Source organism: Onychomys torridus, chromosome 20, assembly GCF_903995425.1.
Source record: "Onychomys torridus chromosome 20, mOncTor1.1, whole genome shotgun sequence".
NCBI classification, from domain to species: Eukaryota; Metazoa; Chordata; class Mammalia; order Rodentia; family Cricetidae; genus Onychomys; species Onychomys torridus.
The window spans coordinates 33,225,920-33,241,536 of NC_050462.1; positions in this window are offsets into that span (position 1 = coordinate 33,225,920).

A 15,617-nucleotide genomic window follows, 5' to 3' on the forward strand; every position below is an offset into this window, starting at 1 on the left:
AATAATTTAAAAGTTCACACATATAAATATGCTAAGGCAATTTTAACTAAGATAAGAGAACTGGCTATTTAATTTATACTAATTTATGTTGCTGACAATATGTGACTTTTAAGGAAGAACTTTAAAATCTGCTCTATCATGAATACAGTTAATAGAAATATCAAAAGGTTAATGGTGTTAAAAATAATTCTGTAAAAATCAATGTGGTTTAAAGAAAATATAAACTATCTAAGGATCATATAGTAGAAATGTATTTGCCATAATGAATGATAATACTAAGCATTTTTATTTTAGGAGCTTATAGTAACTAAAAGTGAATAATTTTTACATATTTTATTATGAAATGATATACCCATATTACTTCTTTATAGATGCTCTTTAAAGATTTGTTTTTTTATTTATGCTTTGTAAAGTTCACTTTTAAAATAAGGTCATATGCTCTTAAAAGAACAATCATTTATTAACAACCACAGTTAAGTTAGAGAACAGTTCCCCATTCCACCATCTAAATTCATTCTTATTGGAATTGTATATCTATTATATCTACTATGGTCTTCTGTTAACCAGTGGTTCATTTGTTCTCTGTTCATGTCTCTATACCCATGTCTTTGATAATGGAATTAAATAGTGCATACTCTATTGGTTTTAACTTTATTTATTTACATGCACACATACTTGAAACTCATTAATGACATTATATACATGTGATATATAAATATATATTACATATATATGTAGAAAGAGTATTTATTTCTTTATATTAGTTTATTCATTCACCAACTGAGGAAAAATTCCCATGATTATGAACAAATTTGGTATAAACATTGCATTATTAAGTTTTCTTATTTTTCTTACAGAATATTTGGCAAAAACAGCATAAGATGAGGAGGGTTTGCTTTGGCTCATGATTCAAAGACATATAGTCCATCCTGGAGAAATGGCATGGCTGCAGGAGCATGAGGTAGTTGGTGCCACTGCATACTATTGCACACTCAATTAGGAAGCAGAGAAGAATGCTCACTTTCCTTTTATTTGCTTGGCTTTGCTGATTTCATTTGAGACTGTACTTCTCAGATAGTGCTGCTCACAATTAGTGTGAGCCTTCCCTCCTTAGTTAGGCCTCTCTAGAAAAGCCTTTAGAGACATCTCCAGATTGGTGTATTAGGTGATTTTTATATTAGTCAAGTTGACAGTGAAAATTAACCATTACTGACTTGTTCATTTAGTTATACATGTTCATTTTCATTTTGGTTGATAGACAGCAGGCAATAAGATTGCTGAGTCATAGGGCATACTAAGCTTAATACAAATGTGTAAAACTTGGTAATCTTCCACACTCTCCCAAAATTTAATTTACCACTTTTGCATTGCCACCAGGAAAGTGTGAATGCTGGTCCACATGCTTTCTACCATTTCACGGTGGTTTTGTTTTATCTTTTATTTTGAAGCTCTAGTATATGTGTGATGGCATATCATTGAGAGTTTAATTTGCATTTACTAGTAACTAAGGATATTCTGCAACTTTCAAAAGCCACCTTACAATCTACATAGGTCTTAATGAGATGCCTGCTGACATTTTGTCCTGTGTCTAGGATTGGGGAGTTCTTTGATTTATCGTTGTTATTTAAATTCCTTGCTTATTCTGATATATGTGATTTGACATGCATAGGATTTCTATGTATTCCCTCTCAATGTTTATCTTATCTCTGTCTTCTTTCAAAATGAGTTTTATGGAAAAGCAATTTTAATTATGCCAAGATTTTTTGTTTGCTTTTATGTTTGTCCTTTTGTGTTTGCTTTTTAGGGACTTTGAATTTACTTGCTCATCCAAAAATTCTTTTTGCATAAAATAGGTAGTGAAGACATTTATAGTTTTGCTCTTTATATCAGGTCTATGTCTATTTGTGTATAAGATGCAATGTATGGGCTTTTCCATCTTATTACATATAGCTATCCAATTTTTCTGCACTATTTATTATCGGAAAAATAAATCACTGACTGCTCTCCATTAATTTACCTTCTTCCCTTTGTGGAGAAAAGCAGTTGACTATATTTATTTTTGTCGATGTCTTAACAGCTTATTCTGCTTCATTAATCAAAAAGTCTGATTTTCATCAATAGTACAGTGTCTTGATTATTATACTATTGTAAGTCTTTAAGTCAAAAAGTGTCAGTCATTCAGTTTTGTTCTTATTTTTCAAATCATTTGGTTTCCCTATTTGCTTTCCTTTCCCATATAGATTTAAGAATCATTCTGTCAATATTTACAATGAAATCCTGGTGTGATGTTGATTAGAATTTCATTGACATCATCGCAGAATTGAGACTCCAATCTCTGATAACATTAAATCTCTTTTTAGAGAAATTCTTTGTCTTCTTTCATTTGTTCATCAGTTTCCAGTTTTCAGAATATGACAGCATTCTATAAAATTTGTGTCTAATTATTTCATTCCCTGTTAGAGATATGTCAAATGGTAGTTGTTTTGGTTTAAATTCAGAAACTTTTGGTAGTGTATTAAAATAGAGTTGTTATATGAGTTGACCTTGTATAAAGCCTTGCTTTGTTTTGTGCACCAATAACAGAGTACTACATGTGGAGGACTCCATAATGAACCCCAACTTACTAGTTGAAGTTTCTAGACACTGAAAAATCCAGCACCTGGCAAGGTCTTTTGTTCCTCATTCACGGAAAATAGAGAGAAAAGAAGCAAGAAAGCACAACAGAAGGCTAAACTCTTCTTTTTTATAAAGAACACAATTTTAGACAATAACACTAATCTAGGTGTTTATAAAAGTGATCTTCACATCCTAATCACTCCTTTCAATTCTACCTGTCAGTCCTGTTAAAATGGCAAATGTCAATGAGTTTGTGAGAAGGCATTTAAACCATATTTTCTGCCTTCAGTCCCTCAAACTCATGAGTCCTCATCACCCTCCTCCCCAAATACATTTATCTTTGTACTGTTAAAACTTTTGCCTCATTCCAGGACCAACTAAAAAAGTTTGGTCAACTCAAATTCCACAAACTTACTTAAGTCATAAAATGAAATTCGAGGCATGGTTTTTCCTCAGGCAAATTCTTTCCATCTGTCGGTCTATGAAATAATTATGTGTTTCCAAAAGATGGTTTAAGAGGTACAGGATAGACACCTTCATTGCAAAAGAGAAAAAATGGAGACAAATAATGACGTAGCTTACCAAAATGAGGCTAAAACTCACCAGGATGAAGAGTATTAAATACCTTGTTACATCCTGGCCAGTTGCTCCTCCCTATTCTTTTGCCAGTCTCTGTTCCCACCCCCAATCCACTCCTCCTCCTTTTCTGTTTAGGAAAGGGCAGGTCTCCCATAAGTATCAACAAAACATGGCATATCAAGTTGCAATAAGACTAAGCACCTCCCTATGGATTAAGACTGGGCAAGGTAACCCATTATGAGGAGTAGAGTCGCAAAAGCCAGTAAAAGAGTGAGAATTTTCAGCCTCCAGAAAGACATCTCTGACTCCATGCTTAAATCTTCTACATATACTGAGGTGCACATTGTACTCCATAGATGCCTCTGTCAATTGCATTTTTTATGAGCTTGCTGAGTTCATCCTATGCAAAAGCTCTAGTGAACATAGTTCTGAGAACTGGGAGCAACCCAGTCCCCACAGCCCAATTGGGCAATTTCCTAGAAAAGGTGCTTTTAAGAAAGCTTTAGCTTCCTCTTTCCTGGGCATTTTTCTATTGCATGCACTCTATACTAGCTCTTTTCTCAGTCTTCTAGCATGAAGGACAACTATTATATACTTTATAAACTTTGTGAGCATTCACTGAGGTCTATGGTGCAGAGATGCCTGAGCAAGAGAATTTTCAGTTCTCTTTACACCCTCCAAAAGGTCCACATTGTTTCACTCCTTTTTATGCCTGCCTTTTGAAATTTGTTAACAATGTTATCTGAACTGTACTTCTAGTCACTTTACTCCAGGCATTCAAGCATTCTACTTGAAGGAGCTTTTCATTCCTTAGAATACAGCAAAGTCAGTTGTCAAGAAATTTCAACTGCCTGACAGTTTCATCAAAGTTGTGTTGCTGTGTTAAACATGGAATTGAAACTACAGCTTTCTCCATTCCAAAATGAAGCCAAAAATCTCAATATTTACTCCACACAACATTAAAGTACACAGATAAACACACAAAAACCCTTTGATTAGTAATTACTACTATACCTTTTTAAGCAGTAGTGTATTAATAAGACAAGTTTTCTAATATGCTCATGTCTGTGCTTGAATGACATCTCAAAAGTAGTTGTCAAAGAAGAAAATGAACTATCAACACATTTGGCTTTACCCAGGCTTCTTCAAGAGAATTTATACTGTGTCCTCCAGATCCAGATCCCAAAGTTTCTGCAGGAATATTTAATCCCAGGCTTTCACAGGGAGGTAGGTAAGGTGATGGTTATTTGGGGGCTCTTTGCAATCAGATGTTATAAACAGCTCAAAACAGAATATTTAAGTCCATGTCTGTCAAACTGAGGGGACATGTAGTTCTCATCTTAGACTATTTATGAAACAGAGGATATGATATTGAATTGTGTATGACTGGCTTTGTCCACAGGTTCAGACATACAGACAATAATGTGCATTGGACTTCATCACAAGCAACAGTAAGATATTAAGGAAGTCAAGAGAAAGAGAGAGTATTGTTATTGTCATTGAGAAAAGAACAGCCTACTGAGGCAAGGTGTTTCCTCCAATACCAAAAGATGGTTTTTGGAAAGTAAATACTAGTACAAAACTTTGACTAATGTTATAAAACTAGTTAAGAAGGATAATCCATAACTCAACTAAATTTCAGGACTGTCAAAACCATAAGGGTCACTAAAAAGATGTGAGATACACTATTTCCTTAATAATGAGTTTAAACCATTCTGTAATATCTCCATCAATGTACTCAAATTCTCTATTCCTACTGAAGGGAACCTCCTCATAGTCTGGGCTTCCAGACCCCAGATTAGGCATGAACTATAACCAAACACCTGTTTTCACAGAGAGGTCCTTTATTAAGCAGGGAAGTAAAGACTCTAGCAGAAAAAAGCAAAGAAAATGACCTTGCAGGTGCAATTTTTAAGAGGACAAGAAGGGTAGATCTGTGTTAGAATAGGCTAGGATACAGTGGTAAAAGAGATAGTGACAAGGGAGAAGGGGAAGGGGACAAGATAAAGGTGGAAGGGTATTTGTTCCAGAGGATACAAAGGATAGAGAGGAGACAGATGTGGTCCATAGGCAAATGGCAGTTTATAAATGTGAAATGGGAATCCCCAGGTTATGACAAGGTGTTTAATTATAATCGGGAATGTTAAATGGGTGAACCAAAGGGGGCTTTTGATTGCTGGACTGCAATACTTTGATAGTTGGACCTTGGTTTTCAGCCTTAGAAGGAAGATGTGGCCAAAGAAGGGAATAGAAGCCACCTTGGTGGCTAGCATTAAGAATGCAATACAATGGTTTTTAGGAAGGCAGAGGGAATGGGGGAGAAGGGCAAGGCCTGCCAGAGCCATGTTCACCATACTTGAGCTGGCCACAGTCCCTTCACCTACAATTCAGCTTCTCAATACTAAGAATTATAACCCATTTAAACTGCTGAGCCTCACTTCAGTGCACACAGACTATTCTTCATTTTATTTTTATCTTATTTGTTAGTCATCTTTCACACTTCTCCACTAATAAAAGAAAGTAGATTTTAAGGGAAAAATATACTTTCATTATTAGTCACATTTAAAATAGACTCCCTAATAGCGAAACTGAAAGACAGGTAACAGAAAGAGATGAATAAAATGATGTACAACATCAGGAAAATCACTGGGTTGAGGTAGGCTGAACTCTTTTTTTTTTTTCCAAAATAATATTTTTATTGATTCCTTGGGAATTTCACATCACACACCCTGATGACACTCACTTTCCAGTCCTTCTATGTCCATCCTTCACCTTTATGACCCCCCCCCCACAACAAGTCCAATTTGTGTCCAACTCCTAGTGGTCAGCTCCCTAAAGAAAACAGTTCTTCTTCACCTGCACCAGGTGAACTCTTAAGTCTGGGGAATGTAGTTCTAGCTATGTCAATGTAAGTTAATTATTGTACCATAGATTTGAATTGGTTAATGTCAATTTTCGGCAAATTCAACACTAATATGTATAGTTCTCTGGCAGTGAAGAACATTTATATGAAATCAATGTGAACATAAGTTCAATCATTCCTGCGTTCCATGCTAAAGTTTGTTAAAGTTACTATAAGTATTTGGCTTCTTTGTTTTGTTTTGTTTTTACTAGTGTGATTATCTATCTATGCCCTCAGGGTGACTCATTTGAAGTATTAATTTATCTAAACCACTTCAAAGGTGTGTTGTTTGCTTGACATACCTACGAATGATTTTTGATTAACATTTAGTTAGTAGTCTCAGCAACAGAGGATTCTCCTTCCCTTATATGGGTTGGCTGCTTTCTCTAAATTGAATGTCCTCAAGCAAAAGGGCTGAGTAACTCTGCTGAAGGAGATTTCTAACTCCAAGGAGATCTGACTGAGAAGCTGGTAATTCTCTAGGTCTTCTCCCTGCAGCCCTGTTAGGGACATCTCCAACTTACCAGCTTCCACATCTGTATGAAATCATTTATTCCTATTCCTCCCCCCCTACCATGGTCCATGATTGCCATCTTCTCACCACATTACACATTATCCTGGCTCTTGTTGAATCAGTTGTTTGCTTACTGCATCACTGATTATTCTTTTAGAAATATACAACTTGCTGTATTTTTTCCCCAGACCATGACCCCATCCCCCAGTCTTGTCCCAAGCATTGCCATGGAACACCAGCAGCAGCGTTCCCCAACCCCTCCCCACATCTCTTGTGGATCCCACAGACTGCCCCCTCCTAACTTCCCTCTACTCACTCATCACTGTATCCCTGACCCTAACTCCAACAGATACCCTCCACTAACCTAAGGGCAGCTGTTCCCCGTCAATAAGTAGGCTGGTGGCAGACCCACACCTCTCCTACTGCTCTGGAGAGCCAATCCCCCCAGTCATATTCCCACTTGTATAGTTGGAAACCTCTCATAGTCATCCTTTTCTCTCTGACCCCATCCCCAACAGATCACAGAGGCCTTCTCCTCTGACCTTTCACCTCTCAACACATCTCAGTATCCCAGCCTCCAAAACCAGCAGGCATTCCCTGGGAACATACCATCTAAGTAGGCCAGGAAAACAAGAAACACACAGCCACCACACACTCTAAAAATCCAGAGAGGAAACAGAAACCAAGGAACAAAACACTCACCCAAGAAGAGACAAATCTAGAAATCAGCACCCAGGCTTTTAATTATACCAAACCCAGATCTAGAGACACCAGCCACATAATGAGCCACAGCCAGGGCAATATGTCTCCACTATAACCCAACTATCTTACCACAGCAGGCCTTGAATATTCTAACATAACTGAAGCACAAGAAAAAGACCTTAAAATTAGCTATATGAAGGTGATAGAAGTCCTTAAACAGAAAATGAATTAATCCCTTAAGGAAATTCAGGAAAATACAAACACTTGAAGGAAATGAATGAATCCCTTAAAGAAAGCCAAGAAAACACAAACAGTTGAAGGAAACAAACAAAACTGTTTAAGGCTTGGAAATGGAAATAGAAGCAATAAAAAGAAAACAAACTGAGAAAATTATGGAAACGAAAAATCTAGAAATTCAAACAGAAACAACAGAGGCAAGCTTCACCAACAGAATACAAGAGACGGAAAAAAGAATCTCAGGCATTGAAAATACAACAGAAGAAATGGATACATCAGTCAAAAAAGTGTTAAATTTTAAAAACTCCATCAGGGGAATTAGTGACACTATGTAAAGACCAAACCTAAAAATAATAGGTACAGAGTAAGGAGAAGAATCCCAGCTTAGACGCCTAGAAATGTTTTCAACAATGTCGTAGAGAAAAAAAATTTCCAAGGAAATGCCTGTAAAGATAAAAGAAGCATACAGAATACCAAATATATTGGACCCCAATGGGAAATCCCCTTGCTACATAATAATTAAAGCACCAAACATACTTAACAAACAAAGGATACTAAAAGATGCAAGGGAAGAAAGAAGTAACACATAAAGGCCGACCTATTATGATTATACTTGATTTCTCAACAGAGACTCTAGAAGCCAGGAGGGCCTCAACAGACATGATGCAGATCCCAAGAGACCGCAGATGCCAGCCCAGTCTATTATGCCCAGCAAAACTTTCAATCACTATAGATGGAGAAAATACGATATTTCTTGATGAATTCAAATTTAAACAATATCTATCAACAAATCCATCCCTATAGAAGGTTCTAGAAGGAAAAACTCAAACAAGGAGGTTAACTATACCATAAAAGTACAAGAAACAAATAATCTCATATCAGCAAAATTAAAAGAAAGGATGAACTGTAGTTAGAGTTTTCTGCCTGGCCCACAGTCAGGACAAATCTCTCTCACCCGCCAGTCCCACAGTCGCTCAGACCCAACCAAGAAAGCACACAGAAACTTACATTGTTTACAAACTGTATGGCTGTGGCAGGCTTCTTGTTATCTACTTTATTTTGTAGCTAGAGTTTTCCTACCTGGCCCAGAGTCAGGACAAATCTCTCTTACCCGCCAGTCTACTATTGAGAGGGGTGAGCTTAGTTATTCTTCAAGAATAACTGTTTCATCTGCTGTTCCATTGCACATCAGAAGCCATTGGCCCACTCCCTGTTCAGCTGCCTTCGAAGAAAAAGGCACGGTACCTTTTACAGATTGCAAAGGTCACTCACTTCAGGGATGGTGCCATATTGTCCTGGCTTCAGAAGATGCCTTTTGTTAAAGCCACAACCACACTTGTTTTGGCAAGAATTGGTAGTCCTTGGTTTCATGTCCTGTCTGTCCTGTTTGTCAGCAGTTGATTCAAGGATACTTTGTTGTACAGTGGCTGACTTTTGCAACAATGAAAGTTAGTTCCATATGCAGTTTCTTCAATGCCCATATTTTCTCTGAAGTAGATTGGTACTGCCAGGAGCCGTCATGTCTCACAGTCATAGCAAAAAAGAGAAATTCCTAAGTTATTAAAACATTTTAAATGCCATATTCTGTAGATCTCTGAAGGGTTTGAAGATGACCTGTCTATCTAAAATATATCTGTTTGATCTTGAAAACACCCCTAATATGACTACAAGTTCAATTGTAATGTCTAACCACTAATTTTCATTTCTATATATCCTAATAGCTGGTAATTACTAACATTCAAGGATTAGCAAATTGCATTACATTGTTAAATGAATGGTATAAATACAATATCTCGAACAAGATTAGAAATACGTATATGGTATATTCTAACAATCTCAATCTCAATAATAATAATTTGTATACAATATAAAACAATCCAATTGAATGTAAAGTATTTAAAACTAGTAATTGTCTTTTTCTTTTTTCTTTTTTCTTTTTTTTTTAAACAAGCACCTTTTGCCTAGGCCTTTTCCTAACCCTTAACAACAACTTGTAACCAACCCTCCTAAACAATGAAAACTATCCCAGACCCAATACCCATAAAAAGACCAAAAAACCACCCACCCCACACCACCCCTTTGGTAATGTGGGCATCAAATTCTTAAAATTGCTTCCTGCTGGGTATGGGCGAAGTTATCTTTATTCTGAAAAGAAAAATTTTGGGTTAATTGACAAATTCTAGGAAAGATAACTATATTCTTTGTTATCCATAATGCCAAAGTTCAGGGTTTATCTCAAGTCCTTATTCAAGCAGTCTTTGAAACTGGATCATCTCAGCTAGCCATCTCAGAATTGCTCTAAGCACTTTGTAGTCCAAAGCTGATGTGTAGATGATGTTTGTCAGCTTAGTGATATTATTTTCCACATGGAATTGTCGTTGTGGGGCCCCATCTTCTTCCTGGAGATTTCATTTGATGTTAGGCCTGGCCGTGATTTCCTGCAGAAAACTGAAAAGAGACTCGAACACAAAGACATGTATAGGCAGCTAATCGAAGCCTTTTCTCTAAATTAATTAGTACTCATATGACCATTATTATCTCAACAAAGTTTAAAAAAATATATATATATATATATATATATATATATATATATATATATATATATATATCTTGTGAATTCTGATATAAAATTCATACTTTAAGAAAAGTTTAAAGAATCAGAATAGAGTCAAAGAATTGAGATTAGTAATAGAATAGTCCCTTAATTAATTTGTTTTTTCTCCTGTCCCATGTCAGAAGATCGCTCTTTCTTCTGGTATGATACAGGGAGTTTTCATTTTCTTTTTAACAACATGCTTGAGTTTAAAGGAGGAGAGAGCCATTCTCCAACTCCAAAATCAGCTTGAAGCTTTAACTGAACTGGGACTACAAGAAGACTAAGAGTATTAATTTTTTAGAGAAGAGCAAAAACAAACATTTAGAAAGATTTATGAAATTTTGTAGATGATATACCAATAGGCCATTTTACTCTTTTTCCTGAGACAGATGATTTGTCCTTTTTTCTTCAGTTGTCTCATTTGTCCAGTGTTCTTCAGATTCCTTAGCCTTCATTCTCCTAAAAGACAAAAACAAAAACCCTTCCCCAAGACTAATTTTGGGGAGGTCCCCTTTTGGCAAGTTACATCTGATTAAATGAAAAGGCATGTATTAATAGTATAAGTGAGTTTAAACTGGATGGTCATGTTGGTTGATGAACTATCACCTCTTCTAATTAAGAGGTCTCTCTTGTTCAAATCGAACCTTTATCAGTTTTGATGGTACCCACAGCTTATCTTCTCCTGCAGAAACAAAAGCAAAACCTCGTCCCCAACGTAACATATGCCCTGGTTTCCATTCTGAGGTCAGCACATCCTTGAAGTATATAGGCTGATTTAATTCTGTTGTTTTTTCTATTAACCAATGTCTCTCTGCAGCTGTTGTTCCTTTCTCATTAGCATTGAGAAAATTCAAAGTTAATAGAGCATTGTGCAGTCTATTTCTGGGGGTTTTTGTTACCCCTTTTTGTTTATTTATCATGTCCTTTAGAGTTCTGTTGGATCTTTCTATGACTGCTTGGCCTGTAGGATTATGTGGTATACCTGTAATATGCTTTATATTATAATAAGCAAAAAACTGTTTCATTTTAATAGAGACATATGCTGGAGCATTGTCAGTTTTAATTTGTGCAGGTATACCCATGATGGCCATAACTTCTAGCAAATGAGTGATTACAGAATCAGCTTTTTTCAGAACTCAAAGCAGTTGCCCATTGAAATCCTGAATAAGTATCGATAGTATGGTGTACATATTTCAATTTTCCAAATTCTGCAAAGTGAAACACATCCATCTGCCAGATTTCATTCCTCTGAGTACCCTTTGGGTTACATCCTGCTGGTAATGGTGTCTGATTGTAGAAGGAACAAGTAGGACATTTCTTTACAATTTCCTTGGCTTGTTGCCAGGTTATGGAAAAATCCTTTTTTAAACCTTTACTATTGACATGATGTTTCTTATGAAATTCTGAGGCCTCCAGCACATTTCCTATCAATAATTTATCAATCTCATCATTACCTTGTGCTAGAGGGCCTGGCAGACCAGTATGGGATCGGATGTGAGTTATATATAAAGGATGACTCCTTTCCCTGATTGTATCTTGTAATTGAATAAATAGTGAAGTTAATTCTGAAGCATCAGGGATAAATTCTGCAGTCTCAATATGTAATACCACTCTTTCAGCATACTGAGAGTCAGTAACTATATTGAGAGGTTCTGAAAAATCCATTAATACCAACAGAATAGCATATAATTCCGATTTTTGAACTGAATTATAAGGACTTTGAACCACTTTACTTAAATTTTCTGATTTGTAACCTGCCTTTCCTTGTTTGTTGGCATCTGTATAAAATGTCCGAACTCCAGATATGGGTTTTTCATGTACAATTCGAGGCAAGATCCAATCAGCTCTCTTTATAAGATCAATTCTATTGCTTTTAGGATATTTGCTGTTAATTTCTCCCAAAAAATTACTGCAAGCTCTTTGCCAAGGTTCACTTTCTGTCCATAATTTTTCAATGTCCTCTTTAGTTAAAGGTACAACAATTTCTGCTGGGTCTATTCCTGCTAATTGACGAAGTCTCAATTTTCCTTTCAAAATTAAGTCAGAGATTTTTTCCACATAAGTTTTTAATTTTTTATTTGGTTTATTTGGTAAAAATATCCATTCCAATATAATATCTTCTCTCTGCATTAATATTCCTGTAGGAGAATGCCTAGAAGGTAAAATAACCAAAATGCAATCCAGCTTTGGATCAATACGATCTACATGTCCTTCATGTACTTTTTTTTCTACCAAGGCCAATTCTTTCTCAGCTTCAGGTGATAATTCTCTTGGACTATTTAAGTCCTTGTCACCTTCTAAGGTTTTGAACAAATTATTCAGTTCATCATTTTTTACCCCAACAATAGTTCGTAGATGAGAAATGTCCCCAAATAATCTTTGAAAGTCATTAAGAGTCTGTAGGCGATCTCTCCTAATTTGTACCTTTTGAGGTCTAATTTTTTGTAGCTCTATTTTATATCCTAAATAATTAATAGAATCTCCTCTTTGTATCTTTTCAGGAGCAATTTGTAATCCCCAGCCAGGCAATATTTTCTTTACTTCTTCAAACATTCTTTCTAAAGTATCTGCACTTGAGTCAGCTAGTAAAATATCATCCATATAATGATAAATTATAGATTTAGGAAATTTTTTACGTATCACTTCCAAGAGCTGTTGTACAAAATATTGGCACAGGGTTGGACTATTCAACATTCCCTGTGGGAGGACTCTCCATTGAAATCTTCTAACCGGTTGAGAATTATTGTAAGTAGGCACCGTGAAAGCAAATCTTTCTCTGTCTTTTTCCTGTAGGGGTATTGAAAAGAAACAGTCTTTTAAATCAATAACTATGAGAGGCCATCCTTTAGGTAACAGAGTAGGCAAAGGAATTCCAGATTGTAGAGAGCCCATTGGCTGAATTACTTTGTTAATTGCTCTAAAGGTCTGTTACCATTCTCCATTTACCAGATTTCTTTTTAATAACAAATACAGGAGAATTCCATGGGCTAGTAGATTCTTCAATATGCTGAGCATTTAACTGTTCTTCTACCAGCTCTTCTAAAGCCTGGAGTTTCTCTGTTGTTAAAGGCCATTGATGAACCCATACAGGCTTGTCTGATAACCATTTTAAAGGTAGAGCTGTTGGTGCCTTTGGAAGATCATCAGTTTTTCTGCCCTTTTCTTGTATAATATGGATGGCTGGTGACCACTCATTAGAATAATACCTTCTAATATTTCTCTCAGAAACATGTGCTAGTTTATTATTTATTTCTGAGGTTGGAGGGATGTTAATCTGAGTATTCCATTGTTGTAACAGGTCTTGACTCCACACGTTCATGGCTATGTTAGCCACATATGGTTTTAATCTGCCTCTCTGTTCTTCTGGGCCTATACATTCGAGCCATCTTGCACTCTGTTTAACTTGAGATAATGTTCCAATTCCTAACAGTTGAACATTTACCTCCTGAAGAGGCCAAGATGGATGCCAAAATTCTGATGCAATTATGGTAACATCAGCACCTGTGTCTACCAGACCAGACAACAAAACACCATTTATTTTTATTGTTAATTGTGGTCTTTGTTCATTTATAGAAGTTTGCCAAAAAATTTTCTTTATGGTCTCTCCTGAATTTTCTGTTCTCTCTGTCTCAGTTGTTCCATTACTCTGAGTAGCCTGGTTTATTCCAATAGGCATTTGGTCATTTAACTGCTCTGAGTAGGGGTCTCCTCTACAATTGCAGGAAAAGTCTGAACTAGATTCACTGTAGGGGCCTGCCTGAGGCCCCTCTGGGAGTTTCCCAAAGACTGAGGCAAAGTATTACCTTGTCTGTCCCTTGTTGATCTACATTCATTGGTCCAATGTCTTCCCTTACCACACCTTCTACATACTCCTGAAGGAAGGGGCATTCTGTTGCCATTCTTCCTTGAAGAAACATTGTTTCTAGAAGTGCCCTGTTTACAGTCCCTTTTCAAATGTCCTTGCTTTCCACATCCAAAACATCTAACATTCCTCAAACCTCTTGAAATTGCTTCTCCTACCCACATATTATCATGATCATGAGCCTCAACATTAACCGTGTCTCTAATCCAATCTTCCAAGGGTGCAGATCTCACCTTTAACGGCCTGATTATTCTCTTGCATGCTTCATTTGCATTCTCAAAAGCCAAAGATTCAATTATTATCTGGCTAGCTTCTGAATTTGGGACCATTCTCTTTACTGCTGAAGTCAGTCTTTGTAAGAAATCTGTGAAAGATTCTTTTGGGCCCTGTATAACCTTTGTAAATGACTCAGTTTTCTTCCCTGGTTCCTCAACTCTGTCCCATGCATTCAAGGCTGCCATTCGACATAGAATTAGAGTTTGCATATCATATAAACATTGTGTTTGTACTGCAGCATATTGGCCTTCTCCAACAAGCTGATCCTGGAAGATTTGTATACCTCTATCATTACATTGTTTTGCTATGGTTTTAGCTTCCTGTTTGAACCACATTTGCCACTGGAGCTGCTGTCCGGGTTCTAGAACAGCCTGTGCCAGCTCCCGCCAGTCCTGTGGTATAATTCTATTATAAGTTGACCAGGAGTTTAACATTTGTTTTACATATGGAGAATGCATGCCATAAGATACTATTGCCTCCTTAAACCTTCGTAAGTCTAACATTTCAACTGGAGTCCAAATATTTTGTGTAGTCATTTGACCAGGCTGCTGTTGTATGGTTACCGGATAAATTAAGGGTGATTGTGTGAAAACAGGCTTTCTTTCTGTAACCTTATAATCCAATCCTGAAACAACTTCACTGTTAATTTCTTCTGTCTGAATCTGAATTTCTCTATAATTCATTTTATCAGGTTTAACAGGTTTTTCTAAAATTTTTATCCTGGCACTTAAATTGACTGTCTTTTTAAAGTGTAAAATATGGATGAGAAGAATAACAATGTACATAATTCGATCAACATTAATCTCATATAGTTGTTCCATTACCATACTGCCTAAAATTTCAAACAAAGCCCAATTTTCTTCCAATGTACACATAAAACCCATTTTTTTTTAATGTGGAAAAAAATCTCTTTTAAATAGTTTCCTTTAAAATATCTGATATAAATGACTTACCAATTCTGCGTAGAACAGTAGAAATCCGAGGGAATTTCCAAACAGCTACCTAGCGTCCGAGGTGGGAATCCAGAGAGAGAGAGAGAGAGAGAGAGAGAAAGCGTAGCCACGATCTGGCTAAAAGCTTGAATCCAACTGCTTCAATGTTCCGGTCTGAGCTGAGTCGAGCCTGGGCTCTGGCTTCCTTAAGCTCCAACGGACCACGTGCGCTGGCGTTTCAGCCAAAAGCAGCCTATCTGCAGTTGCGTGTAGCTACTGCAATTAGCGGTAGCTCCCGCAGGCCTGAGTTGTTTGTAGCACCGGCTTTTTAAGCAAGTAACTCCAGCTGCGGCTGTAACCGCTTGTGGCTAAGGTAGGTTGGACCTGAGTCCTAAACTGAG